Source organism: Prunus mume, linkage group LG7, assembly GCF_029339155.1.
Source record: "Prunus mume cultivar Tortuosa linkage group LG7, ASM2933915v1, whole genome shotgun sequence".
Classification (NCBI taxonomy): Eukaryota; Viridiplantae; Streptophyta; class Magnoliopsida; order Rosales; family Rosaceae; genus Prunus; species Prunus mume.
In genome coordinates this window covers 15614799-15642608 of record NC_142704.1, presented here as the reverse complement: position 1 = coordinate 15642608, position 27810 = coordinate 15614799, and the positions used below count along the sequence as shown (strand labels likewise).

The following is a 27810-nucleotide window of genomic DNA, read 5'->3' as shown; positions in this document are numbered from 1 at the left end:
AATTTTTGTCTGTAAAGGCTAGTGAATTACTCTTTTGGCAGCCGTCTCTTTTGTGTGGAAGTTTTGGAAAGATTGGCTTGCTATCTTTCTCTTCTTCTTTCTCAAGAGAGAACCAAATATTTCATCTATGAGTTTTTCCCATTGATTTCTTTTTGAAAAACTGCGTTTGAAATTCGAATATGCATCTAGCTTTATAAAACACTCTCTCATTTATATCTAGGTCAGATTCAAGACTGATTTCTTCAAAAGTATGGTTTCTTGAAGAAATTGGTCATTCTCCTTTGGTTTCTATCTGAGTTGAAGCTTGCAAGTTAGTGTCATGGGATGAACGAGCTAGAGAAGGAGCTGCCATTGCCATGAAGAACTGAGCTTGAAGTTTTGCTAAGTTGGTGAAGAAGATTGCACGAAGGAGGTGGTATAGCTCATCTTCCTAAATAGAACTAGGTGTTTCTTGAGCTTGGTTGTGTTTCGTTTGTAAGAATTTTTTTCTACTTAGTGGATTGCCTGGTCGGTTGATGACTCCCAATTTTTTTCCTAATGGTGGGTTTCTGGGTGAACAATTTCTGTTTTGCATATCTGTAATTTTTCTGGGTTTGTGTTCTTGGTGGTTGACTTGTCATCTTTATCTGCTGTTTGGTATTTACTTGATAATGATGATTTCACACACTTTCACCATAGTTGTTGCTAGCACAGAGGATGCCTAGATTGACGGGTCCTTTTGAGTACCTAGGTTGTCACTAGTAATCTTCTAGGGTTGCAGGTACTTTGTGGCATGCTTTGTGTGGTCTCTTGATTGTGATTGTTCATGACAGGACCCGCCTAATTTTTCAAACCGAGACGAATCTCGGTGAGACCCCGCATCACACCCATGCCGGGTTCACTCCCTAAAATGTAACCTCCTTTTTCAAAGGGGTGAGGGCATGAGACTTGCTGCCAAAATTCGGCAGAGTCTCCCCTGTAAATTGAATATTCCCAAATGTTCAACCTGCATAAAACGCATTTAATATAACCAACTGGCAGCACACACAATGTAACAACATGCAATTTACATAAATGGCCTCTGGCCTTCTGATAATCCAAAGCATACAATTATCCCAAACAGGTCTTGCCCTAATCCAATCACAGCGTACTAACACCACCCTCCCGTAGTCAAACGGGAGTATGAACAATTATCTAGTCACATCTAAACTCGGTCTCATCCGAGTCTCATGACCAGAGACAAGGTCAGCACCACTCAACAAAGCACCTAACTAAACCTAGTCTGCGGCTGCACCTAGGCGCTATCCCAGGCTGCCTACGTACCCTACTAAGGGATCAAGCCACACGTAGTTCTTTCACCAACATCCTCTACTAAGGGATCACAACTCACCAATCACAAACCTTAATTTATCTCCTAAAAACTCATATAATCTCCCCATACGTCGGAACATCCAAAGTCGCGTATGGGGCTTGTCTGCACGCCGGAAATAATCCTACGATACGTGGGACCTCATCATCATGTCTCACTGCTCGCTTTAGCCTCGCTACATTCTCACCAGCCATCTAATCTCGCTATGGGCCTGGCTACATTCTCACCATCCGCACACAATCATATCTCCTCATACGTCGGACGCACCCGCCACGTATGGGGTCTCAACACGCCGGCTACTCCTATGACACGTGCGACCTCAACTTTGGATCTAGCTACATTCTCACCAGCCCGTATACAATCATATCTCCCCTCATACATCGGGACGCACCCGCCACGTATGGGGTCTGGCAACACGCCGGCTACTCCTACGACACGCGGCGACTCAACTTTGGGCTCTGGCTAAATTCTCACCAGCCCGCATACCATCATATCTCCCCTCATATGTCGGGACGCACCCGCCACGTATGGGGTCTATCAACACGCCGGCTACTCCTACGACACGCGCGACCTCAACTTTGGGCCTGACTACATTCTCACCAGCCATCTAACTGTCCGCTATGGGCTGGCTACATTCTCACCACCCGCACACAATCATATCTCCTCATATGTCGGGACGCACCCGCCACGTATGGGGTCTGCAACACGCCGGCTACTCCTACGACACGTGCGACCTCAACACTCTCGTGACGGTACTTACTTACATGTGGTAATCAATATCCGGGAGGTAAAGAGGGTAGTGCGTATAGCACTCCAGACTGATATCTAAACTCTTTTATACCTTTGTATACATCCACACAAATAAATATATTTCTAATTTCTAATTTTATATAAACCTCAACCAATATAGCATCCCATAAACTCCCCCATTTAAATTCATCAATTAATATCCTAGACCCACAATATCCACATAACTCGACTAACGGTCAAGACCTGTCTCTACGGTCAGTTCAATCTTCGTATGAAGGTAAGAATACCCCGAAAGACCCACGGTCAACCACGGGTCAAACTACCCAAACTTGGTCAAACGGGCTCGCGGGGCCCACGACCTCTAAATTTCGATCCGACAATTCCTATGAGTTCTACCAGGTTTAGGAAACACGTCCTGCAAGTTTGGTCGAGATCGGACGGTCGGATCGCTCACAATCGCACGATGGGACGGTTACTGAAACCCTAACCCTAGGGTTGGCATTTTCGGAGTATCCGGGACTCCGTTTTACGATCCGTCGAATCCTACACGATTGTAAGGATGTCCAGACTAACATGTTTTCAATTCAGGACCATCCAACGGCCTAAACCTAGCAAACCCAGATAACGTGCGATATGCGATATCCGTTCGGGACTCTAACGGTATTCAAATTGGAATCTGAGTACACCTACGCGCTCGTGACATTAAGGGGATTGCATTGGGACAAAATGCCCTCACCTACCGTGCCCATCGCAGCCGCCACACGCACGGCCGCTGGGTGTCCAAAGCGATATCGCATCGCGGAAAACTTCCAAATCAAGAGCCAAGACTCCTACCCTAGGTAATACACCTAATTTGGAGTCACTTTTGTTTTTGGACGACGCCAAAAATGACCGAAGTGGCCGAATCGCTAACTCAAAATCGGCCGAACCCTAACTCAAAAATCGATAATCTAGGCTCAAAATTAACGAAATCCTGCCCATCCATCAGCTAGATCATGAGGAAAGGATGGATTTCATACCGGATCGCTAAAAATGGCGGTTGGACGACGGAGAACGGCCAGCAAGTTTCGCGAAATCGAGCTTTTCTTCAATTTTCCGTAGAATTCGATGGTCGGCGGGACTGGTCGGGTAGGAAGAGGACTGGCCCGGTCATTTTGGTACCGCCCCGACTTTGGTGGACGGATGAGCGAACGATCGCCAAAACGTGGCCGGCTTTTTCACCGTCGCGAACTGAGGAGAGAGAGACGCGCGGGAGGAGAGAGAGAGAAATGAGGGCAATTCTGTCTTTTTATCAAAAATCCATTTTCCAAATATTTACAATCGTGCCACTGAGTTTCATTCGATCGTAACTCTCTTGTTACATCTCCGATTCGAGCCCACTACGTGTCTAGGGACTCATCTCGTCGTGCTCTACGCAATGGTGTAGTCGGAATGCCTAAATTCGTTTCGGGTAAGAAAATGACCAAATTACCCATATCCCAAGGGTAAATTCGTAATTTCACTTAAATTAATTAAAACATGGGATAAATTTGGAGTCGGGGTGTTACAGTTCATAACTAGCAGGTAACTAGTCATATGTGTATGTGGTCAAGGTCTAAAGTGAGTGAAGATTGTTGTGTCTTGTTTGTGTCGTAAAATTTATGCCTCGTCACCTAAGTACCATTTTCACTCTCTCATTTATATCTTTCAACATATTTAATTTGCTAATTAATTTCTTTAAACTTCATTAGGTCTTAAATTGACTTATAGCTCTAAGGCCATATGACATTTTATCTCACCATATTTAATTTTTCTTGCCAACTTTTCTCTTTAAAATAAATCAATAGGTTTTGTATGGACTTATAGCTTTAGCGATAAAATATCCAACCCATGCACAAACCAACGGTCAGAATTTGACTCTTGCTTTTTCTTGTGCAAAATAAAGAAAATCCATCTCGTTAGGTCTTAGTCGTTAAAGCTAGTGATGAAGGATTACAACTATTAAGCATGACATAACGTGCATCTAGCAGAACAACTTAAAAGGAAGAAAGCAAGACCACTCATACAATTTGTGTGGGAAACCGCTGGCAATATATTGCATGGAGGGAATGACAGGAGCAGAATTGCAATTTCCAGGCATGACAAAGCCACTTTGTCTCAAAATTTGCCGTGCCATTTTGGCACTTTAACTATTGACGGTATTTGCAGCCCATAACCAGCTACATTCATGCATGGACAGAAATATGAAAAAAGCCAAAGCTATACAGTATTAGTAGTAGTAGGTGTGAAACTTCAAGTTATCAAAAGATTTAATTTTTGAGTGTCGAGGTTCTCTTAAAAAAAAAAATTTGTGTATACATGTTTTACTTTAAACCATAAATGGATTGAAAGCTAGTCATACACTTTTTTCTGTAAATGAGTAACCAACTCATGAGATAGAATATAGGAAACGCACGTACACCTATATATATGTCCAAATGAGAGCAATCTTTTAGGTCTTCAACCGCCGCCACCAGCACTGCTTATAATATTTTTGCTTAATTTAAATACTTTTTATTTAAATAATTTGTGATATGACTGATTGCAGATCACGACAGAATTAAGCACTTTTATTTACTTAATTTGTGGGTAACAAGAAAATTAAATATAGCTCCTAGTGGAAGACAAAGACCTATCTAAAGTCTAACTAGAGGGAGGGAGGGTGGCGTAAGAGCATTTCCACCAGTTAGCCCCTTGCCATGGCAAGGGGAGCCCTAGGTAGTTACTATTACGTGAATAGTGGCTGCCCTACCCCCCCAAAGCAAAGTGTGTTTCCAGCAGTTTAGGCTTGCTATGGCAAATACTATTCATGTTTTTGTCTTTTTCACAACTTTGTTTACTTAAACAATTAATTTAGATAATATTTTCGGATAAGATTTTTCGGTTCCTACGTGTCAATACTATTCATATCGGATAAGATTTTCGGTTTCAAATTTCAGATAAATTTCAGATAAATTTCAAATTTAAGATACATTTCAAAATTCAAAATTCAGATAAATTCAAAATGTCAAATTTCAGATACATTTCGAAATTCAAATTTCAGATACATTTCGAAATTCAAATTTCAGATAAGATTTTCACCCTCTAAAATTGCGGCACATGTCATCTCTATTTGCCTAAATTTTTCTATAAAACCAGAGGCTCAGCTCATACCTCCTACACCATATCTTCTCTACATCTTCATTTCTCATATTTTAGATTTCATTTCTCATATTTTAGATTTCATTCTCCATTCTCAATGTCAGACATGGAAGATGTTTTGGAGAGGCAAGAGCGAGAAAGGCGAGCAAGAATGCGTAGAAGAGCTGCAAGCAAAAGGGCGCAGAGAGAACTAGATGAGCAACTTGGTGTGGCCGTTGCTTTGCTGGAGGAAGAAAACCAGAGACCCCATGGTTCACGAGAAGGTCGGGCATCGAATGTGGCATACATAGACATTCTCGGGATAAGAATCTTATGGAAGATTATTTTATCCCACAATCTCTGTACTTTGATGTTCATTTTCAAGCAAGATATAGAATGTCATCCCATTTGTTCAATAAAGTCATGCATGATATTTGCAATTATGATGACTACTTTGTTCAAAAGAAAAATTGTGCTGGAGATTTGGGGCTGCTTCCCGAGTAAAAGTTCACAATGTGATACGAATATTGGCGTATGGGTCATCTCACGATCAGTGGATGAGATTGCCCGGATGGGGAAGTCCACTATTTTGGAGAGCTTTGTGCGATTTTGTGATGCAGTGGAAAATCAGACACCTGGACTACTTGCGCAGACCTACGCCTGTGACCTGCAACGGCTTCTACAAAAAGTTGAGTCTCGTGGATTTCGGAATGATTGGTAGCATTGACTGTATGCACTGGCAATGGAAAAATTGTCCAGCTGCTTGGCAAGGGGATTATGGGAATCGAAATGGCAGAAAAGCATCATCCTTAAAGCAGTTGCTGGTTTTGATACATGGGTTTGGCAAGCCTTCTTTGGAGTTGCCGGCTCTCAAAATGATTTGAATGTCCTAGGTCAATCCCCGGTGTTCAATGACATTTTGAGAGGTGAAGGCCCAAATATCACATATCAAGTCAATAATACCGTCTATCAGAACGGGTATTATCTAGCTGATGGTATCTATCCGAGGTGGACAACAGTTGTGAAATTAATTCCACATCCCCGATCACAGAAGGAAATTTTTTTTGCTGCCTATCAAGAGGGGTACAGAAAAGATATGGAGAGGTGCTTTGGTATCCTTCAAGCTCGGTGGGCTATTATCAGGGGCGTGGCGCGTCTATTTGACGAGGAGGTGCTTAGAAGTATAATGATGACTTGTATCATCCTCCACAACATAATTGTGGAAGATGAGTATGATTACGATGTTGATGAAGTGTATGAACCAGATCCCATGAACACGGCCTTAACACGAATTTATGAAAAACCTATGCGGCCAAATGGAGAACCAGTGCAGCATGATCCGTTGGTTAGAGACAGTACTTTCATGCATCGTATGATTGAGTGCTACACGGAGATGCAATCTTCGTATATTCATGAACACGTCAAGTTGACTTGATGGAGCATTTGTGGGCGGTGAAAGGCAATGAAGGTCAATGAAGTGAAGTGAAGATGTGTTTTTAGTGCATTATGTTTATGTTGTATTTTTAGTTATGCTTTGTTGTTTTTTTATGCTTTTGTTGTGGTTTGTTTATTTTTTATGCTTTTGTTGTGGTTTGCTTTTTATGTATGGAATGTTTTGAATAAAAAGGAATTTTGTTGAATATTTTCTTCATTCACTACAAGAAAATCAATACAACTCATAAAATAAAATACATGAATTACCACTATTTTTTTTTTTTAAATACAATGAAATGAAAGACAAGCAAACTAACTTAATTGTTTTGATCATTTAACCAATCCGTGTTGCTAGGTCCATCATCACGAAAAAGTCTTCGTCTCATAACATCCCTTCGTTCTAGCTTCCAATATTGTTTTGTTTCAGGGGACATATGCGTTATATCCATGGCCATTATAGCCCGATCCTTTTTTTCAATCTTTTCTTGGCGTGCATACTCCCTTTCTTGGCGTGCATACTCCCTTTGTTGGCGTACATACTCCCTTTCTTTTGCATTTTCTACATCAATTGCCATATTGTGCTCTTGTTGTTTCATGTCCATTTCAATTCTCATGGCTTGCATCTTTGAAAGTTCCTCCAAAAATTTAGATGCATTCTTGGTAGAATTACTCCCTCTCTTCGCCTTCGACGCCTTCCTCCCAATAGGCCTCAGCTCATTTTCGATAGGTGAGTCTTGACTCATCGAGGAATCCATAGGTGAATCCGATGCCGGTGTCTCATGGACTGGCGTCTCGTTCAAGACTACCGTCGGACCCGTTGGAATAATTTGGAATTTCTTACAATTCTTCACCACCTCCCAACAATGGGTATGGTTGAAACTTTTTTTTCTTTGCCCAGTAGCACCAAAAAACATTTGTGCTTGTATAGTCTATAAAAAAAAATGGAAATGCAAGAAACTTTAAAAATTATTGGCAATGCAACAAGTAAAAAAAAAAAAAGGAAATACAAGAAACTTTAACAATTTATTAGAAATGCAAAACAAAATTTAAATATTGCAACAAACATTCATATTAATATTGGAAATACAAGAAATATTAACAAAATATATAAATTGCAAGAAATATATAAATTGCAAGAAATATTTAAATAAACTTTAATATGACATAGAAATTAATAAAACAAAAATTACAAATAATTTACTTCACTGGTAAGGTTTTCCTCGCTTCTATGGTTATCCATCGCCTTTGCCAAGGCATCCCTCCATTTCGCCAACTCTTTGTTAAGAATTTTCCACCTACTAGATAGTGCCTGATCTGTACGGGTCGAATCAATTACTCTTTCACAAAAATCCTGATGAATTTTTTTCCACATATGACAGAATTTCATCTCATTGCTCGTTACGGGACAATAACTAATGTGGAGTCAAGACTCACACAAGCTAACATCTTCCATGACGCTCCATGCCCCTCTGATTTCACTAGAAGAACCCATAAATTTTTCTAGAAAAATACAACTTCAAAGTGAAAAAAATATTGACTAAAAAGTGAATAATGGTAGAAGGAGAAGAAAATGTATGAAGAGTTGGTGTTAAAAGTGAAGAGTATTAGTTGGTATTTATAGAAAAAAAAAAAAATCAGTATTTTTTGGGTATTTTTTTAAAAAAATTTTGATTTTTTTCATTTTTTTGGGAGAATATTGGCTGCTGTTGGATTGCTGGAAGAAATGAATCGGAGCGCCAGATCATTGCCACGTGGAAGAGAGCCGTTGGGTGGGAGTTTGATTTTTTCATTTTTTATTCGCGAAAAATGGCCGCGTTGGATTTGGAATAAAGTGGATCGCATGGGAGCGCCACGTGGAATAGACCCGCTGGGAGGTCATCAGAAGGGGGCCAATTTTTTAAAGTTGGCACGTGCTGCACGCGCCAGCGTTAAAAATTTAAACAAGCATCGCTGACGTAAGCCCAAAACGAGTTTTCCTCCTCAGCCGAACCTCCCAAGGGCTAGCCAGTCGCTGGGGCCCACACCTTGCCCTAGCAGACTTTTGTTGCTGGAAACACCATTTTGTGCTTGCCCCCCAAGGCCCCTTGCTGGAAATGCTCTAAGGGCACTATAATTAGCCTTTCATGAGCAATCATTTTAGTTAGGTCATCCCACAAAGCAGAGCAGAACATGTTTGTGTTCCTCAATTTTTCTGCCTTCTGCTTTTGTTGCCACAGATGACAAAAATGCCAAAAAGACCAGCGAGGTAAAGTGCGTATATTTGATCCATTTCCAGATACAAAGGCCTCAAATTATTAAGCACAAGATACTGAATTCTGTTATGATGTTAGCTCGACGACCTAATTCGTATGTGTAAAGATGCTCGTCCAATCTTTTTAATTTTTGTATTGTTAAAATCACATTTCAGAACATGTTCAGATAATTAATCGACCCTCCAAAGTAATCTTATTTTTGATTGATTGATGAGATAGACAAATCATACATGTACTATAGTTGGTCCAAATTATTTTCAGATTAAGATAGATCAAACGAAATTTAATATAATCAATTGGATGGCAGCGGGGGACGAGACAGTTGAATCCAAAATGGACCAACAATTGACTGTCAATGCAACACGTAGCATTTTGTAGTTGTAGCTGCCAATGCTCCCAAGTAACTCCATCTTTTTTTCTGGAGGGAAGCCATTAAAGCTTGGTTTTAGAATGTGTTTGTTTTGTTTTGAATGGATATCATTGGCGGGTGAGTCAGTCATTTGGTAAGAAGAGAAAAAATGATGGCAACCTAATTAGTGAATGTGAAGAAGACAGACTGAAATGCAATCCAAGAAATTAATATTATAACACGTGGAGTTTATAATCAAAATAATACACCTCATGCACTGACGACCTGGAGGCACAGAATAAAATTTGAAAATTAATGCCCCAAATGTTTGTATTTGTTAGAGAGAGAGACTCATTAATTACATGGTATTGCAAATGCGTACGAAATTCAATTTGGATGAAACTCTTTTTTGTTGTGTTTTTTGTTTTTTGTTTTGTTTTTGTTCAAAGTTTGGAAGGGGTAAGGAGAGGTGCTATTGATGTTTGAACCTCAAACCACTGATTTCCAGATAAATACTCTTATTACTGAGCTATGAACCCGTAGATTGACTCTTTTTTGTTATGCTTAGATATGTCTTTGTTTTATACATAAAAAAAGAAAATTCCAACCAAGCAACAAACTCACCCATGAGAAACATTAATGAACTGCATTTGATTAGTTAAACTGAGACTATAGTTGAAAGGTATTTGGTCACTTTTCATCCCCATGCATTTAGCACCTCATTATAAGACATTCTGATTACATGGATAACGTTGATAACGTTGACATGTAATGAATATTATTAGGAAGGATTAAATTCGGAGAAATTTTTGTATGTTCCGGATACATTAGCTGACTAGTGAACTAAATATTCATCAAAGATAATTTCCACTAAATAATGAACTTCCTAAAATTTTAACTTCACGCTTTCCTATTTATTCATGTTCTTAGTGAGATTGCACCTCTTCTTTCATATTTTGGAAATTCTCTAATAACTATCCCCATTTTATTGTAATTGAGATACAAGCTGTCATGGAGATTAGGAAACCACAAAACTCTACTAAAAACAAAGATGAAAAAAGGTATAGGCCAACCATAAGAATGGAAAAGTAACGACCTTGCCTTAACATGTGGGACAATATATGTCAAAATTGATGACTATATTACCACCATATGATCCTATTGCCAAATCAATAACCCTTTGCTTAGTGGGCATGCCTCGTATTATATATTTAAGTTTTTTATTTTTTATTTTTAAAATGAACTCAGACTTCATGAAAGGAAAAACAAACAAAAACCCACTCAGAAGCTATCAAATATATACCTAACTAATACCATACAAAAGAGAACTTCTAGCCCCTTCATTTTTCTCCTTCCTCTAGCCGCCAGTAGCTTTCACCTTTGCAGGATTATGCACGTTATCTTTGATGATTAGGAAGTCACAAAGTGGATTCCGATAAAAGCATATGTATTTTTGGCTAATCAAAAAGCTGGAAAACAAAGTGATCATCAATAAAAGTTTTTAAATCGTTTGAGATGTTAATGGAGTACAGTCCTTGAGTTACTCATGAGTAGAAAAGAAACTGTACTTTGTTAGTCTTTCTCTTAATTTTAAATCTAGTAAAAGATCTTCGTCTTCTGTTTATTATCTTCAATGTTTTCCGGGAGAATTGTGTGGGGTTAGGAAGTTAGCGAAATCGAAAATAGAAAGAAAAAAAAAGGGAAATTGTGTGGATCAAAATGAATATTCCATATCGAACAATTATAAAACTTTACATTTGAACATACTGAAAATGGTGAATTAAGTTGAAGACAATATTGATGTAATATGTAAAGTCAAACAAGGTATGTCTTCAATAGTATAAGGAGTCAGTAGTTTTTGGATAATATTAATATCTTGTTTATAATAAATCATACACTCTTCTTCTTCAACAATTGAGTATCAGAGATTATGCTTATTGGTCTCAGATTTACTGGTGTATTAATTTTTATTTAATTTTTAAAAAAAAAAACCAGTAAAATTGGGCTAGTGATTCTTTAAAAGCCCTCCTCCTGCATTCTTCTTGAGAACCTTTCACCTTTGCAGGATTACGTGCCTGGTACAAATTGGATTCGGCTTAGCTGGAAGCTCAAAACCAGCCCAATCGAAGAAGATGCTCAAGTTCTGTAAAATAAGAGGATTCCATATGCACCCTAAGATTTGCTCAATTCACCCGAAGCTAATATTATGGTTTGCCTCCACAGAAGCTGTTGAGGAAGCCAATCAAAGGAGTGAAACTCTCCATTCCCGCCATGGCTCGATTTTTCCTTTTGTTTTGTTTAAAAAAAAATATATATTATATATTTTTAAACCATGAAAGTTAATTTTTTATAGGTTTGTTTTGAAATATTCAAAATTTGGGCTGGCACATATGTAGGTAGCTCCACATAAAGAACTGTTCAAATCAAGCCAGCCCAATCTTGTAAAATCACATTGTAAATTGGGCTTGTACATAGTGAGCAACCCCACAAGAGGAATGGATTTTGTTCTTCATTTTTCTGGACTCAGAGTAACCAAAATTTTAAGAGTGCTGCTATTTTCACTAATATGTCATATTTTCCAATCAACCTTATGTTCTAAATTTTAAAGATAAATTTACTTTTTTGTAAAATGACTTATGAGGACAACTTTCTCAATCTCTCACACGCACCCACACCCATATTTTCTTTTTCTTTTTCTTTTTCTTTTTATTCGAAATCCACACTCATCTTCATTCCCAACCCACCAAACAAAACAAAATCAACATCTTTCTGTCCCTGCGTTCTTCAAAAATTAGGAACTAGAAGAAAACCTAAACTTGCAAACTCATAACCCCAATTTTATTTTTAATCACACATAATCCAATTGTTTTTCTTTCTTCTCTAACTCTAAAGCTCAAGTAGTCCCATAATTACATCGACTTTGAGCTTTTGGGCAACTCTAAAAATGATAGAAATTCATGGTCATTTCCTTTTCTTCCTTTGTCTCTTTCTTTCCTTATTTCAAACTCAAATAACACCTCTATTGCAGTCTTTGAAATTAAAAACAAAATAAAGCAAATGTGATTTCATTTTCTGGAACAGATAGAGTAATCAGTGTGAGTTTTTTTTTGTGGGTGATAGGAAGGGGAGTGTTTTTTTCGTTGGCAGTAGAAGGAGAGTTTTTCTTTGGTTGAAGAAGGAGCGTTAAATGTTTGTAAGGTCATGGTGTTGACTGTTGGGTTTTCGCCGGAGGAGAAGGTTGGGGTGGGGGACTGCGATTGGGGTGGGGATAGGCTAATTGAAGAATTTTTTTTATTGTTCTTATAGAATTTTTTTTTTATTGTAATAGCAAATATGGAAATACAATTAAAGGGTATTTTAGGAATAATGGTGGGTGGAAAGATAGGTTTGTGTTTATTCAAATTTATAGGGTGGGTGAGAAGATAAGGTGGGTGGGGAAATAGGACAAGGGGGTGGAAATAACAGCACTCAACTTTAAATAAACCAATGAGACGAATATGGAAGTGCAAAGCATCTCCAAGTGAAGCGGCAAATGAGTAGGCAAACCTCATTTGCCTTTGACACATCAGTATTTTCATGCTCCAAGGGAAAATGCAAATAGGTAGGCAAAATATACATGTTCTCCCCAACAAGGCAATATTGCCTACTTCAAAATGAAGAAGTATATTTGGCCCCATTTACTTTTTATAATAAAATATCATCGCCACTCTCTCACATACTTTCTATAAAATATAATAGTGAATATAAAAGATAAAGGGAAGAAAGAGTCTACTTTCTGAAAATATAATAGCAGAAAAAAATATTACAAACTCGCCGGAGAACAAAGAGAACAATAATCATGTCTAGATATAGTCCAATCCTAAGAAAATACTTTTTTAAGAAAACAGATTCATGAAAGAAATTCCAACGAGGCATATACATCTTGAAAGTATTCATGTTTATTATGAATATTGCTGACCCACAAAAGAATACAATGAAATCTCTAATATAAGAGGAGGTGGCAATATTTAGTGTACAAGGAAACAAGTCCTCCAATCTAGGAAACCTACTAGGAAAGTAAATCCTAATTACAACAGTATTGATATTATACAAACTTATTTCCTAACACCCCCAAGGTTCGAGAATGAATATCTTGCAACATCTCGTGAACCCTCAGTTTGACATTGCTGTGCTGTGAAAATAATCGCTGTCAGATTTGCTGTGGGATAAATCAGCTATGAGATAAAATAGTTTGGCGTTTGGTAAAATTTTTGTTAAAAGTGTTGTTGGTATTGATTTTACGCATAATCAAAAAATGATTGCCGCATAATCATTAAACCCAGCGCCTCTTCGAAACTGATTCCTGCATAATTAGAAAATGAAAGCACCTCATTAGCTGCTTTCCCTTATAGCTTTCTCTCACATCAATTTTTAACAATAAGTGATTTTCTCACAGTTTAACAAACGGGTTGGGCTTCTCAAATTTTTTAAAAAATCACTTATCACCCCAAATAAGCAATGCCAAACTGGCACTAAAAATATGAAATGTCATGCTAGGTTATCTCATAAAGATAATTGAATAATCTATCCCAAAAAAGAAGAGGATTTCTCCCAAAATGACAATTAAAAAACGTATAATTTGGATAAGGTCCATCCAAATGACAATTAAAAAACGTTTCAGTTTCTCAAAGTACTGGGTCTACAAATAAATAGGCCCTCAATAATCTTGTTTACTTCTCCATGTATATATATACGCTTTATTCTTTTCCTAATTGATTCAAGTTGGGAAGGATAGGATAGATACACTTTTTATGCTTTGATTTCTACTCTACACACTCGATCATCAGACAATACAACCATCATACATTATCATGTAGGCTTTTAATCAAAGCTGCTTTTCCACAGTTGATCTGCGATAATATTCTTTTGTTTTTTGTTTTGGTTGGAGGAATTGTTATTTTGTTCAAAATGATCATTCTCTTTTCATTAATTTTTTAGGGTCTGAAATTGCTCAAGGCATCATTGGAGTCTAACGCAGTTCTCACCAATGTCTTCCTTGGGAAGAAAGAGGAGTAAACATGTCAACTTTGCGCCTGATCAATTCTGGAAATGGAATTTTGGAGCTTGTTTGATTGTTGTGCGTCTGAGTTCGGACTAGGGATTCATATACGAATCTGTTGTGCGCCTAATCAGTCAGTTAAATTGATGAAATCGACTTCACCATGCTCCTTCAGAGGATAGTTTCTTCTGTTAAGGTAGCTGAACTGACTTTTGCTAGAACTTCTGAGCTTGTCACTAGTAAAAAAATCACCCTTGCGCGACGAAAAATTATTCGTCGCTCAAAGTCACTTTGCGCGACGAAACACAAAACTTCGTCGCGACAAACCTTGTGCGACAAAATTTTGTGCGACGAATTGTTTTTCGTTAAGCAAAATCACTTTGCGCGACAAACTTTTGTGCGACGACAATACATCGTCGCGCAAAGTCTTGAGTGAACAAATTTTGCGCGACAAAAAATAATTCGTCGCGCAAAATCACTTTGCTCGATGAAAAACAATTGTCGCGCAAAACACTTTATGCGATTTAAAACAAATCATCTCAAAGCGACTTTGCGCGACGAAGACAATTCGTCGCGAAAGTCACTTTGCGACAAAACAATAAACTTCGCAAAGTCCTTATAAAAATAAAAAAAATAAAAAAAATTCTTTTTTAAAAAATCTTTTTGTTAGAAAATATATTTTTTAAATTGACGATTGAATTAGTTCATTGTATTCATATAGGGTCAAAGAGTGTAGCTGTAAAAAATCATCAAAATCGGAGTTAAAATAACCTTTAAATCGTGATTTTTCATTTATAACCGTCGAAAAGTTTTGTCTCATTACTTGATCTCTGAATGTTTATTTTTTCCGATTTTTGGCGTATATGATCTCGAAGTATAAACAAACAAGTTTGACGGTTGGATCGTTGAAACTAGTTTTGTAGAATGCGTATGCCATCAAAACAATATATTCACTAACAATTAAGAGTTTATTTATACTTTTGTTAAATATAACATAAGATTTTGTGGTATCCACTAGTGTAAATATTTTAAATTGACGATCGAATTAGTTCATTGTATTCATGTAGGGTCAAGGAGTGTAGCTGTAAAAAATCATCAAAATCGGAGTTAAAACAACTGTTAAATCGTGATTTTTCATTTATAATCGTCGTAAAGTTTTGTCCCGTTACTTGATCTCTGAATGTTTATTTTTTCTTATTTTTGGCGTATATGATCTCAAAATATAAACAAACAAGTTTGACGATTGGATCGTTGAAACTAGTTTCGTAGAATGCGTATGCCATCAAAACAATATATTCACTAACAATTAAGAGTTTATTTATATTTTTGTTAAATATAACATAAGATTTTGTGGTATTCACTAGTGTAAATATTTTAAATTGACGATCGAATTAGTTTATTGTATTCATATAGGGTCAAGGAGTGTAGCTGTAAAAAATCATCAAAATCGGAGTTAAAATAACCGTTTAATCGTGATTTTTCATTTATAACCGTTGAAATTTTTTGTCCCCTTACTAGGTCTCTGAATGTTTGTTTTTTGCAATTTTTGGAGTATACGATCTTGAAGTATATACAAACAAGTCTGACGGTTGGATCGTTGAATGGTGTGTGTGTATATATATATATTTATTTACTTATTAAGTAGCTTTAAATTTATTTATTTTGTACGTATAACAATTAAGAAATTGAATAGTATATACATTTATTAAGTAGCTTTAACCTTATTTATATTTTAAACCGTAAAATAAAATAAAATAATTTTTTATTATTTATAACAATTATTTTTATAAATATCGTGTTACGAACCAATTTTTCGTCTCTCAAAAGTTTGCGCGACCAACAGTTCGTCGCGCAAAACTCTAAAAATTTGGGTGGGTACCAAAAATGGGACGCGGGATTTAAAAAGAAAAAAAAAATTTAGACTTTGGGCAACCAATGTATATGTTTCGTCGCACAAAAATTTAAGGGTACAAAAATGGGACGCGGGAATTTTTTAGACTTTGCATGACTAATATGTATTTTTCGTCGCGCAAAAATTTCAAAATTTGGGCGGTACCAAAAATGGGATGCGGGATTTTTTTTTTTTTGACTTTGCGCGACCAATACGCTTCGTGCAAAATTTCAAAATTTGGGCGGTACCAAAATGGAACGCTGAATTTTTTTTTGACTTTGCGCGACCAATATATCTGTTATTCGTCGCGCAAAACTTTGCGTGACCAATATTCCAGTATTCGTTGCTCAAAACTTCGCGCGACAAATATGTTTCGTCGCGCAAAACATTGAGCGACCAATAATCCAATATTTTTCGTCGCGCAAAACTTTGCGCGACCAACAATATTGTTCGTCGCGTAAAGTGATACGGTTTTTAAAATGAAAATAACTCCTCCACCATTTTCTCAATGTCTTTCTCTTACCTCTCCTCTCTCTTTCCCTCTCCCCAAATCCCACCATTTCTCTCACACTCACTCCTCTCACTTAATCTCTCATCATCTCTCTCTTCACTATCTCTCATTCTCACTCACTCTCTCATCTCTCTTTTCACTATCTCTCTCTCACTCACTCTCTTATCTCTCTATCACTATCTTCTCTAATTCTCTCACACTCACTTCTCTCTCTCATTCTCACTCACTCTCAATCTTGCCAAAAGGTATATTCTCTCCAAATTTAAATTTTTTTCATTAATATGTGTTTTTGGAGTTAGTTTTGAGTTTGTGTGGGGAGGGATTGGAGTTTGGGTTGGATTTGTGGTATAACAATTTTAGGGGAGATTATCCCTTTTTTTTTTTTGGTAAACCTTTTTTTTTTTGTAGGGAATCATCAAGACTTTGATGGCTAAAGTTGAGGATTAGGAAGCTATCAAAACATATCATCCGCCACTACCACCACAATACGCTTGTATTAGGATTTTATTATTGTACATTGTTAATTTATGTGTACATTTTGAATATTATATATATATTTATTGGATAATTTGATCACTATTTTTCATATGTAATTTTATTTTGAATATGTCAATTTAAATTAAAGTAATTAAGAAAAATCATACAATTAAATTAAATTTAAAAAGTAAAAATTTGAAAAAATTAATATAATTAAATTAATATCAATTTAAATTAAAGTAACGAAAAAAATCACACAATTAAATTAAATTTAAAAAGTAAAAATTTGAAATAATTAATATAATTAAATTCATATTAAAAAAATAATAAAACAAAAAGTCAAAAACCAAAATATTTCGACATTAGTATTCGTCGCGCAAAACTCTACAAATTTGGGCAGGTTCCAAAAATGGAACGCGAAATTTTTTTATAATTTTTTCGTGCAAAACTTTGCGCGACCAATATTTTTCGTCACAAAGTTACTTTGCGCGACAAAAATTTTTCGTCACGCAAAGTCTTTCTTCACGATCTCTGCGAAGAAGTTTCGTTATTGAAATTTGCAACGAAATTCTCTTCGTCGCGCAAAGTGTAAAATGTAGTAGTGTGTGTGACTCCAAGATGTTTTTGAGACTTATGTCATGTACTTTTGCTGTTGACTGAATCGTTTTTTTCATTTTTGCTATACTATAGCCGCCCAACAAAGAAAAAAAGGCCCATTTTAATACAATGTTTAAGGCCATTTTACAAAACCCAACCCGTTAGTTATATTAAAAATTAGGTCAGATATCTTCTTCTTCCCAGCGTCGCCTTCTCCTTCCTCTCTGTCTAGATCTCTCTCTCTCTCCGTCATTCTTCCTAACAAGCAGCGGATCCTGCACGCTTCAACCGCCCTTCGTCCACACCTCAACGGCAAAACGTCCGCCCAAACCCGCCTAGAGCCGCCTAGGGCCGCCTAGAGACGCCTAGGTCGCGCCCAGGCACCGCCTAACTCTCTGGCGCCTACCCCTAATGATTATGGTGAAATTGCCGCGGGGTCCTCCTGCCTAGCGCCTAGGCGCCGCCTAGGCCAATTTTTCGAACCTATTTAAGATTACAGTTTTTGTGTGGAAATAAATACATATGTATTCACTCATCTGTAGATTATAGTCCCTATGTAATAAATACATATGTATTCACTCAATGGCTATCACCAACAGCGCTAGCGTGAGTTTGAAGCTTCTAATTGACACAAAAAGCCAAAAAGTTCTGTTTGCTGAAGCAAGCAAGGAAGTTGTTGATTTCCTTTTCAGTTTTCTGTCTTTGCATGTTTTAACTGTTACTAGGCTCCTCTCAACTGATGGTATGGTTGGTTGCTTAGGCAACCTTTACCGGAGTGCCGAAAGTCTTAGTGTCAACTCATACTTGCCACTCAATCTTAAGGACACCCAGCTCAAACCCAAAACAACAATTTCTGCGGCCAATATTCTTCAATTGCCATTGCCGACCAACAATGACTAGAATCTTTCTAAATTGTTCTACATTTGTGTGAGGTGCAGTAACCGTATTTCTGAGAGCTATGGAATCCCTTGTCCACAGTGCAGATGAGATCATGTAACATTTCCACCCCGGTGTCTTATGTTTCTCCATCTGCTCCTGCTGGAGCAACCTCCAGCAATATTAAGGCAGGCTATGTCAAGGGTGGTGTTATTTACATGATAATGGATAATTTGGATGTGAAGCCAATGACCACCGAATCAAGTGTTGCAGTGCTTCAAAAGTTCAATGTGAAAGGAATTGATGCATTTCAAGTTAATAGTACCAATGTCTTCCTTGGCTATACTCCTTTTTTTATTTTCCCCTAAATGAATAGTACAGCCGACCGGCTATACTCCGTGTTTTCCTTTTCTTTTTTAAATTAATTTTTTCCTATATTAATAGTATAGCCGGGCGGCCATACGTTTTAAATATATCATATTCAAACAGTACAGCCGACCGGCTATACGTGGTTCATTGATCACTACAACAGCCTTATTGATGAATTAGTCGAGAATGGGATCACACCCTATGTGACCTTATTGCACTTTGACCTACCACAAGGTTTGGAAGACAAGTACTTAGGCCCTTTGAACCGTTCTTTTGTTGATGATTTCAAGGCTTACACTGAAATCTGTTTTAGAACATTCTGAGATAGGGTCAAAATTGGATCACAATCAACGAGCAGTTGATCATTGCCAAATTTGGATATGGCTTTGGAATTGCTGGGCCGGGAAGGTGTTCTATTTCAGCAGGGTTTCCATGCATAGCGCCGGCAATTCAGCCACTGAACCTTACATTGTGAGCCATAACCTTCTCCTAGCCCATGCCACTGTTGTTGAGCTTTACAGAGAGAAGTTTCAAGAGAAACAAGGTGGACAAATTGGAATTAGTCTTGAAGGACAGTATGTTAAGCCCTACTCAGAATCCGCAGAAGACAGAGCTTCTGCAACCTCGAAAACAAAAATGGAGATCCTATTGGTTCTCAGGCTGAAGGAAACTCGATCCTCTACATTATTTATCCACAAGGTGTGAAGAAACTGTTGGAGTTCATGAATAAAAATTATCGGAATCCGATAATCTACATTACTGAAAATGGAATTACTGAGCCAAAGGATAATAAACTTGGACTTGATGCTGCACTGAAGGATCCACATAGAATTGAAAATAATCTGAGGCATTTGTTCTGGATGAACGCCAATGAAAATAATCTGAGGCATTTGTTCTTGAAAGGATATTTCCACTGGGCTCTGCTGACTATAAATCGGTTGATGGATATACCTTAAGATTCGGGCTTTACTACATCAATTACAAAAACAATCTCACGCGCATTCCCAAAGAGTCTGCTAAGTGGCTCCCTAAATTCGTCGAAGGGTGAGAGAAGAGAATAGAGATCAAGCTCTAGATGAATGTTGATGAAGACCAAGTTCCAATGTTGAGTTTCATTGGCACTATGCCCTGTACTATGATACACAATGTTGAGTTTCACTGCAATAAAGACAACGTACGTTTGAGTGCTTTACAAAAACAATATTGGCATACAATTATTATATAAGGAATATATAACCGTATAGTTCCTTTGTCTTCCTCATCACTAGTTCAATATGGCAGCAACCTCCAACGTTTGTGTGAGCTTGAAGCTCCTAATAGACAGAAAGAGCCACAAAATTTTGTTTGCTGAAGTGAGCAAAGAAGTTGTTGATTTTTTCTTCTCTTTGCTGTCTTCGCATGTTGGTGATGGGGAGATGGTATCTCAAACACGAACCTCCAACGAAACTACACTAACACTAGAAATATAGAACGAGCACTCACAATTTGCGGCTAAACTTAGCTGCGTTTTCTGAATAAATTCACTAATCCAATCTGACCAAATGGTCTACAAGAGAAAGGTTTAAATAACAACTAAATCCTAGGAATATAAGGAATTATAATTCTAGTACAATAAGGAAACCCAAAACAGAAGGAAAACATAAAAGGAAGTCAATCAGCAGTAGGAAAGGTCTCTTAATTTATTTTGGGATATAATCTTTAAGGTAATTAGGAGGTTTAACTGATCTCTTGGGCTTCCCTAGTTTGGCTTGGGATGCTCCTGCCTCGGTTGGCACCGTCATTAGGCTACTCCCTGAGGATGGCATGGTTGGTTGCTTAGGCAAGCTCTACGAGAGCCTTGAAAATCTTAGCTACACATACTTGCAACCAAATCTCAAAAAGGAATCCAGTGAAGCTCGATGGTTTTTTGTTTGATGGTCAAAATAAACTACGGAAGAAGCCAAATGGAAGCTAAAAAAAAATTGCAGATAAAATTTCCTATTAATAATCAATTAACCAATTACGCTAGTTAGGCAATGTAGTGTGTCAATCGCTTTCTCAAATTTGATATCATCCTATACATTAGAATAGTTTACAATATCGTTTTGTCAAGAAGAAAAAAAAAAAACCAATTAATCGATTAGTTGACTCTATTTTGAAATATTAGGCTTAGTTGATGCTTCAGTTAAAGTATAACCTTAGATTCTTGCCTTTGAGAAATTAATACTTTCTACTCGAGCTCCATCAGGTACTATTTACATCACAACACTCCAAAAACGGGGGTTCTAGTAGAATGGAACAAAAGATGTCAAGCCAAGAGCATTTCATTCCTATATAATATAAAAATGGTGGATGTAAGAATCCACAGCGGATCATTATAGGCTATCACTAATTTTGTATATTTTTTGTCCTTTCGTTTTCTTAGGATTTGAAGCCGCTAAAGGCATCCTTGGAGTCCAACACTGTTCTTACCGATGTGTTCTTGCGTAAAAGGAAGGCATAACAGTTTCTACTCTGTCCCTGATCCATTGGAAATGGAATCGAAGTTTTGGATGCACGCCTAATTCAAATTAAATTATTGAATAATTCAAATTAAATGAAAGGTCACGTACATAATGACAAGTTGTAACGTTTAAAAGATAATAGCAAGTTATAATTAATATGGATTAACTTGAATCTCCATCTGTACGCCTATAAATTACAGGTCTTCCTCCTAAGCCTCAAACATTGCATCAATATGGCAACCTCCAACACCACAACCGTGAGCTTGAAGCTTCTGATCGACACAAAGGGTGGCAAAGTTTTGTTTGCCGAAGCAAGCAAGGATGTTGTGGATTTTCTTTTGCTCTCCTGTCTCTGCCGGTCGGGACTGTGATCAGGCTCCTCTGTAAGGACGCCATGGTTGGTAGCTTGGGCAAACTTTATGAGAGTGTTGAAAATATTAGCTACACATACTTGCAACCCAATCTAAAAAAGGACACATTGCTGAAACCAAAGGCAGCAGTTGCTGGTTCCAGTATCCTTTTTTTGCTAACCAACGAGGTTGACTCGAATGCAAAACAGTTCTACATTTGTACAAACTGCGTTCGCCGTATTTCCAATGTGTCTGGAACCGTTTGCCAAAATTGCAGGTATGCCATGTCCACCCAGGTGGCTTATGTTTGCCCACAAGCTTCTTCTACTGTGGTGGCAACATCCGGTGAGGGAGGGTTTGTCAAGGGCGTGTAAAGATATCAAAGGTCCTAATTCTGCCACATGTCAAAAGATTGAAGAAGAGAGTTGTTGAAATATTGTTAAGACTGTTAGGCAGTTCTATTAAAGAAGTTAGAGAGGTTAAGAGGTTAGAAACGTGTACACAAAGCTTTGACAAAGCTAGTATAAAAACTGTCACTGTACTGTGTTGAAACATCACTGAATGAATACATCAATTCTTCTCCTAAGATTCTCTGCTTCTCTCTGTTAAAATTCTGCTCAATATTGCAATTCTGACAGGGCGTAGTGACATACTTGATCATGGATAACTTGGAGGTGAAGCCAATGTCCACCATTTCAAGTATTGCCCTGCTGAACCAGTTCAATGTGAAGGAGGTTGGTGCTCTTGAGGAGAAGGTGGTTGATCTTGGCGTGGATGAGGTCTGAATTATTCCCCACATTACCCACGTTTCTATATACATGTTCTGTTTTGTCAATCTTACTTTACCATACAATCGGGCAACTTAGGTTCACTAGCATGTCATAATGTTTTTTTCTTCACTTCTATCTGCATAAATCATTTCCTGTTTAGATTTAATCTCTAATTTATATGTTCGATTAATATTAAAATAAAGTTTTTAGTACTTTGCCTACCTGAACACAACATGGACTACCTAACATAAATCTTATAATTTGACATATATTGTATGTTCTGTTTTTTCTCTTGGTAGGGTTTGAAGTTGCTGAAGGCATCGTTGGAGACTAGTACAGTCCTTACTAATGCGTTCCTGGGTAATAAGATGGCCTAAATATTTGTGCTTCGTGAAATGAGATTCGTATTTTATGATGCCAATTTCGAGGTTTCCTTATTTCGGATTTATGTAATGACTATTTCGGATTTCAATATTTTCTCATTTCCCTTTGTTGAATGAAGAAATTGTTTGCTTAATTTGATTGGTTAGCCTTCACCCCCAAGGTTCGAGAATGAATATCCTACAACATCTCGTGAAACCATGAATAAAAATATGAAATGTCATGCTACGTTATCTCATAAAGATAATTGAATAATCTATCGCAAAAAAGAAGATTTCCCCCAAAATGACAATTAAAAAATGTATAATTTAGATAAGGTCCATCTAAATGAGAAATGAAAATTAGAAAACGTTCCAGTTTCTCAAAGTAGTGGGTGTACAAATAAATAGGTCCTTAATACTTCTCCATATATATATGGTTGCATCGCACATGTCCTCCATCTCACTCACTCTGCCTCAATGGCCCCTTCTAAATCCAAACCCAAAACCAAATCAATCTCTACTTCTCCAGTTAGTTTGAAGCTCCTCATAAAAAAAAAAAAGCATAAAAAAAGTTCTCTTCGCCGAAGTTGGCAAGGATTTTGTTGACTTTCTCTTCACCCTTCTGTCTCTACCTGTCGGCACTGTGATTAGGCTCCTCTCTAAGAAACGCATGGTCAGTTGTTTAGGCAAACTCTACGGCAGCTTAGAAAACCTAAACGACATACTTGCAACCCAACCTCAACAAGGATGTCCTTCTAAAACCTAAGAAGCTGCCAATGCCAATTCGTGGCCCCCATCAACTTCTTCCTACGTTGACTGACGGTGAATCAAATGGTAAAAGGTTGTACACGTGTCAGTCATGTCAACCGTCAAGCTACTCCTACTCTGGCGAGGTATGCTATGTGGCCGACGACCCTAAGGCCATTTGTCCAAAGTGCCATAACTTCGTTTCCAAACACTTGACTTACGTTGCTCGGCAGGTAGTTGCAGCCGGCAGCAAGGGAGGTGGGTTTGTGAGAGAGGCTGTGACCTACATGATAACAGATGATTTGGAAGTGAAGCCTATGTCTGTCATTTCAAGTATCGCTCTGCTTAAAAACTTCGATGTTAGGGATGTTTGTTCACTTGAAGAGATTGTGGTTCCTCTCGATAAGGATAAGGTTTGTGTTTATTAATTTTTTCTAACGTGACAAATTACCATTCTATATATTCAAATATTGCACTTGATATTCTATAAGAATTTATGATGAAGAGCATTTTTTTTTAATTTCCTTGTTAGGGTTTGAAATTGTTGAAAGGTATCGTTGCAGTCAAATGCAGTTCTGACGAATGTGTTCCTTTAAGAAGCATTTCAAGTTGACATTTTGAAGCTTCTTTTGGAATGTTTATTTTTGAATATGGATGACTTATCCTTTGTTTTACAATATTAATTGGCTGAATGAATTGGATTGGGTACATATTGGACGTCAAACTAATACAAAGAGATCAGATTCTTCTGCTTTCTTCTTCTCTCTTGAAAAAGCAATGATGTCTTTTCACTTAAAAAAGCAATGATGTCATCAATTGGGAACGGCAATTCTCGAGCAACATCAAATTAATTGATCTTCATAATTGCATATCTATACCAACTACCGAGAGTTGAAATTACCACACCACCACCACCACCACACACATGGCTTTTTTTTCACAATATCCATGGCATTTGCCCTCTTTTCGATAACCCAAATTAAAAGAGTACAGCCGAGCGGTTATACTCCATTTTTTAATTTCTTTTCCTGAAATTAATAGTATAGCCGGGCGGCGATAATCCCCTTTTAAAAAACTTTATTCCAATGAATAGTATAGCCAGGCGGCTATACTGTTCAAATATACTATATAAAAATAGTATGGCCGGGCCTTTATACTCCGTGTTTTTTTTTCTTCAAATTAACAGTATAGCCGACCGGCTATACTTTACAAATATTAAAATTAGGTCAGATACCTTCTTCTTCCCAGCATCGCTTCTCCTTCCTCTCTCTGTCTCGATCTCTCTCTCTCTCTCTCCCCGTCTTTCTTCCTAACAAGCAGCGGATCATGCGCACTTCAACCGCCCTTCGTCCACGCCTCAACGGCAAAACGCCCGCCTAGAGCCGCCTAGAGCCGCCTAGCGCTGCCTTGGCCAGCCTAGAGCCGCCTAGCTCCCTGGCACCTTCATTGTTGGTGGTACAGATATTCTATTCGTACACTCAGCATCGGACTTATGTTAGATGAATTAATTCAGCTGCTTTGGAAGTTACCGTTCTCAAAGCGAGCTTTGAGAGCCTATCACCTACCTGATGAAGAGCAAAGGCAGATTCAAACGATCACTGCTTAGCTCATTCAGTTGGTTCACTATAGTGCAAACCTTCCTGAACCATTAAGGCAGGAATCAAGTGGTAATTCCATCTTAGAACTTTCTCTCGATGCCAATTATCCAACTGAAGGCCATGAGGCAGCAACAGAGGCGTGTTGCCACTTTTGGACTCGTGTACTTCAACGTTTTGCAAGTGCGAAGACTCAGGAAGCTTCAGAGTTGAAAGTAATGATGGAGAATCTTGTTACTGTTCTGCTGACAACGTTGAATTTACCTGAATATCCCGCTTCAGCTCCTATTCTGCATGGGAGTAAGAAAATATGAAGTTCCGAATCGAAGTTGGCACTGTCAGATATGCCTCTGCAGGAAGCAACTTCTTGTTTTACAATCTTACTGTAGGTCACAATGCAAAGATGATGGGACAAAAGATCGTAATCGTTCAGGAAGAAACACTGAAGTTGCTTTTTCAATTACAAAACTTGCGGTTCATCCCTTCTTAACTTTGTGGTTCCATTGTTTCCGTCGTAAAGCTATGCATGTTGTACAGGTTTCATCTCTTGTTGTGGTACAAGGATGATCCAAAATCACAGCAGAAGTTCATGTACTATCTTGCTAGACTGAAATCAAAAGAAGTAGTGCTGGATTCTGGGACCCTTTTTTCATTATTGACAAGGGATTCAGTCAAGAAGATTACTTTAGCATTGGGACAAAAAAAAATCTTTTCCCAGAGGGTTTGATAAGATTCTTCATTTGCTTCTGGTTAGTAAGCCTTTTCATTTACTCCCTGATTTATTATATAATAAAATCTCTATTTTGACAATTTAGTTGATTTCAGGCAAGTTTAATGGAGAATTAGGGCCAAGGCTTTACGAGCGGTAAGCAAAAATTATATATTTATGGACTTCTAATCCTTGAAATTGAAATTGAGAATTCATTTTATGGCTATGTTGGCAGAATTTAATGTCTTAATATCTTATATGATGAGCAGGTCAGTATAATTGTAGAAGCTGATCCGCAGGTGCTAGGAGACAAACGCGTTCAATCGGCTGTTGAAGGAAGGTTTTGTGATTCCGCAATTTCTGTCAGAGAAGCAGCACTGGAACTTGTAGGGAGGCATATTGCTTCTCATCCTGATGTTGGTTTGAAGGTGTACTCAATTGATCTCTAAACCTACTAAGTTCTTTGTAGATTCTCTATTAATGCATTTTGCTTCATCTTCTCCACATTTTCTTTTAGTATTTTGAGTAGGTTGCTGAGAGAATCAAAGATACTGGAGTAAGTGTTCGAAAACGATCTATCAAAATCATACGAGATGTGTGCGTTTCAAATGCAAACTTCTCCGAATTTACAAAAGCTTGCATTGCTATCATCTCCCGTACTGGCGACGATGAATCAAGTATAAAGGTAATTATGAAGCAATGAATGTGTTGGATTAAGGATTGATGACATGTAAAATATAAGTATAAAAATTTTTTTGTCCTTGGCTAGATCGCAGTTTTTATTCTTTTCCTCTTCCACAGGATATTGTTTGCAAGACATTTTATGAGTTCTGGTTTGAGGAACCTACTGATTCACAAACTCAGTTCTTTGGAGATGGTAGCTCTGTTCCATTGGAGGTGGCTAAAAAAACTGAACAGATTGTTGAGATGTTGAGGAGGATGCCAAGTCATCAACTTCTTGTGACTGTCATTAAAAGCAACTTAGCCCTTGATTTTTTTCCCCAATCAGTTAAAGCTATTGGGATAAACCTTGTCTCACTTGCATCTGTACGCAAGCGCTGTGAGTTAATGTGCAAGTGCTTACTGGAAAGGATATTGCAGGTATTTTGCCCCCATCTTCTTGACTTGCCAAAACAATTTGGTTGATATTTAAATCTGAATGTTCAGAAATTCTTATTTGCCAGGTAGAGGAAATGAATATCCAGGAAGGAGAGAGGCGGACGTTTCCATATATGCTAGCTTTGCACGCATTCTGTGTTGTGGATCCAACACTTCGTGCACCAGCTTCTGACCCTTCCCAGTTTGTGGTCACTCTTCAGCCTTATCTAAAGAGTCAGTTTAACTGCATCTCATTATATCAATTCGTAGTATAGCCGGTGCTAGGAATTTTTTCTAATTACAAATAGTATAGCCGACACGTGGGCACCTAATCGCTAGGGAACCCTGCCTTTTTTTAAAAACTAGTATGGCCGGACGGCTATACTCGGTTTTTAAATTTTTTTTAAATAGTATAGCCGGGCGGCGATACTTATTTTGACACGTGGGCGCCAACTTGCTGGACGGCGTCTTTTGATTTTAAAAAGAAATAGTATAGGCGACCGGCTATACCCGCTTGTATTCGTGTTCCTTTAGAAATAGTATAGCTGCTCGGCTATACCGTTTTTGACACGTGGGCAACTAAGCGCTATGCGGCTGCTTTTTTTGTCTTCATAAATAGTATCGCCGCATGGCTATATGCGATTTTTTTCTTTTTTCAAAGAAATT

At 37.8% G+C, this 27810-nt stretch overlaps 5 pseudogenes across 1 annotated transcript; all 5 read left to right on the top strand.

The window, feature by feature from the left end:
• Positions 1-14326, top strand: part of LOC148915576 (uncharacterized) — a 49544-nt pseudogene extending 35218 nt beyond the window's left edge.
• A 4041-nt stretch (positions 14327-18367) lies between these two features.
• Positions 18368-19735, top strand: LOC148915575 (uncharacterized; annotated as a pseudogene).
• Positions 19736-21595: 1860 nt separating this feature from the next.
• LOC148915574 (uncharacterized) lies at positions 21596-23010 on the top strand (annotated as a pseudogene).
• A 462-nt stretch (positions 23011-23472) lies between these two features.
• On the top strand, positions 23473-24338 carry LOC148915573 (uncharacterized; annotated as a pseudogene).
• Positions 24339-25558: 1220 nt separating this feature from the next.
• Positions 25559-27710, top strand: LOC107881543 (sister chromatid cohesion protein SCC2-like; annotated as a pseudogene). The gene is made up of 8 exons (XR_016122284.1): positions 25559-25637; positions 25727-25784; positions 25875-25928; positions 26184-26202; positions 26316-26474; positions 26564-26731; positions 26848-27147; positions 27231-27710. The product of XR_016122284.1 is annotated as a sister chromatid cohesion protein SCC2-like (transcript).
• The last annotated feature ends 100 nt before the right edge of the window (positions 27711-27810 follow it).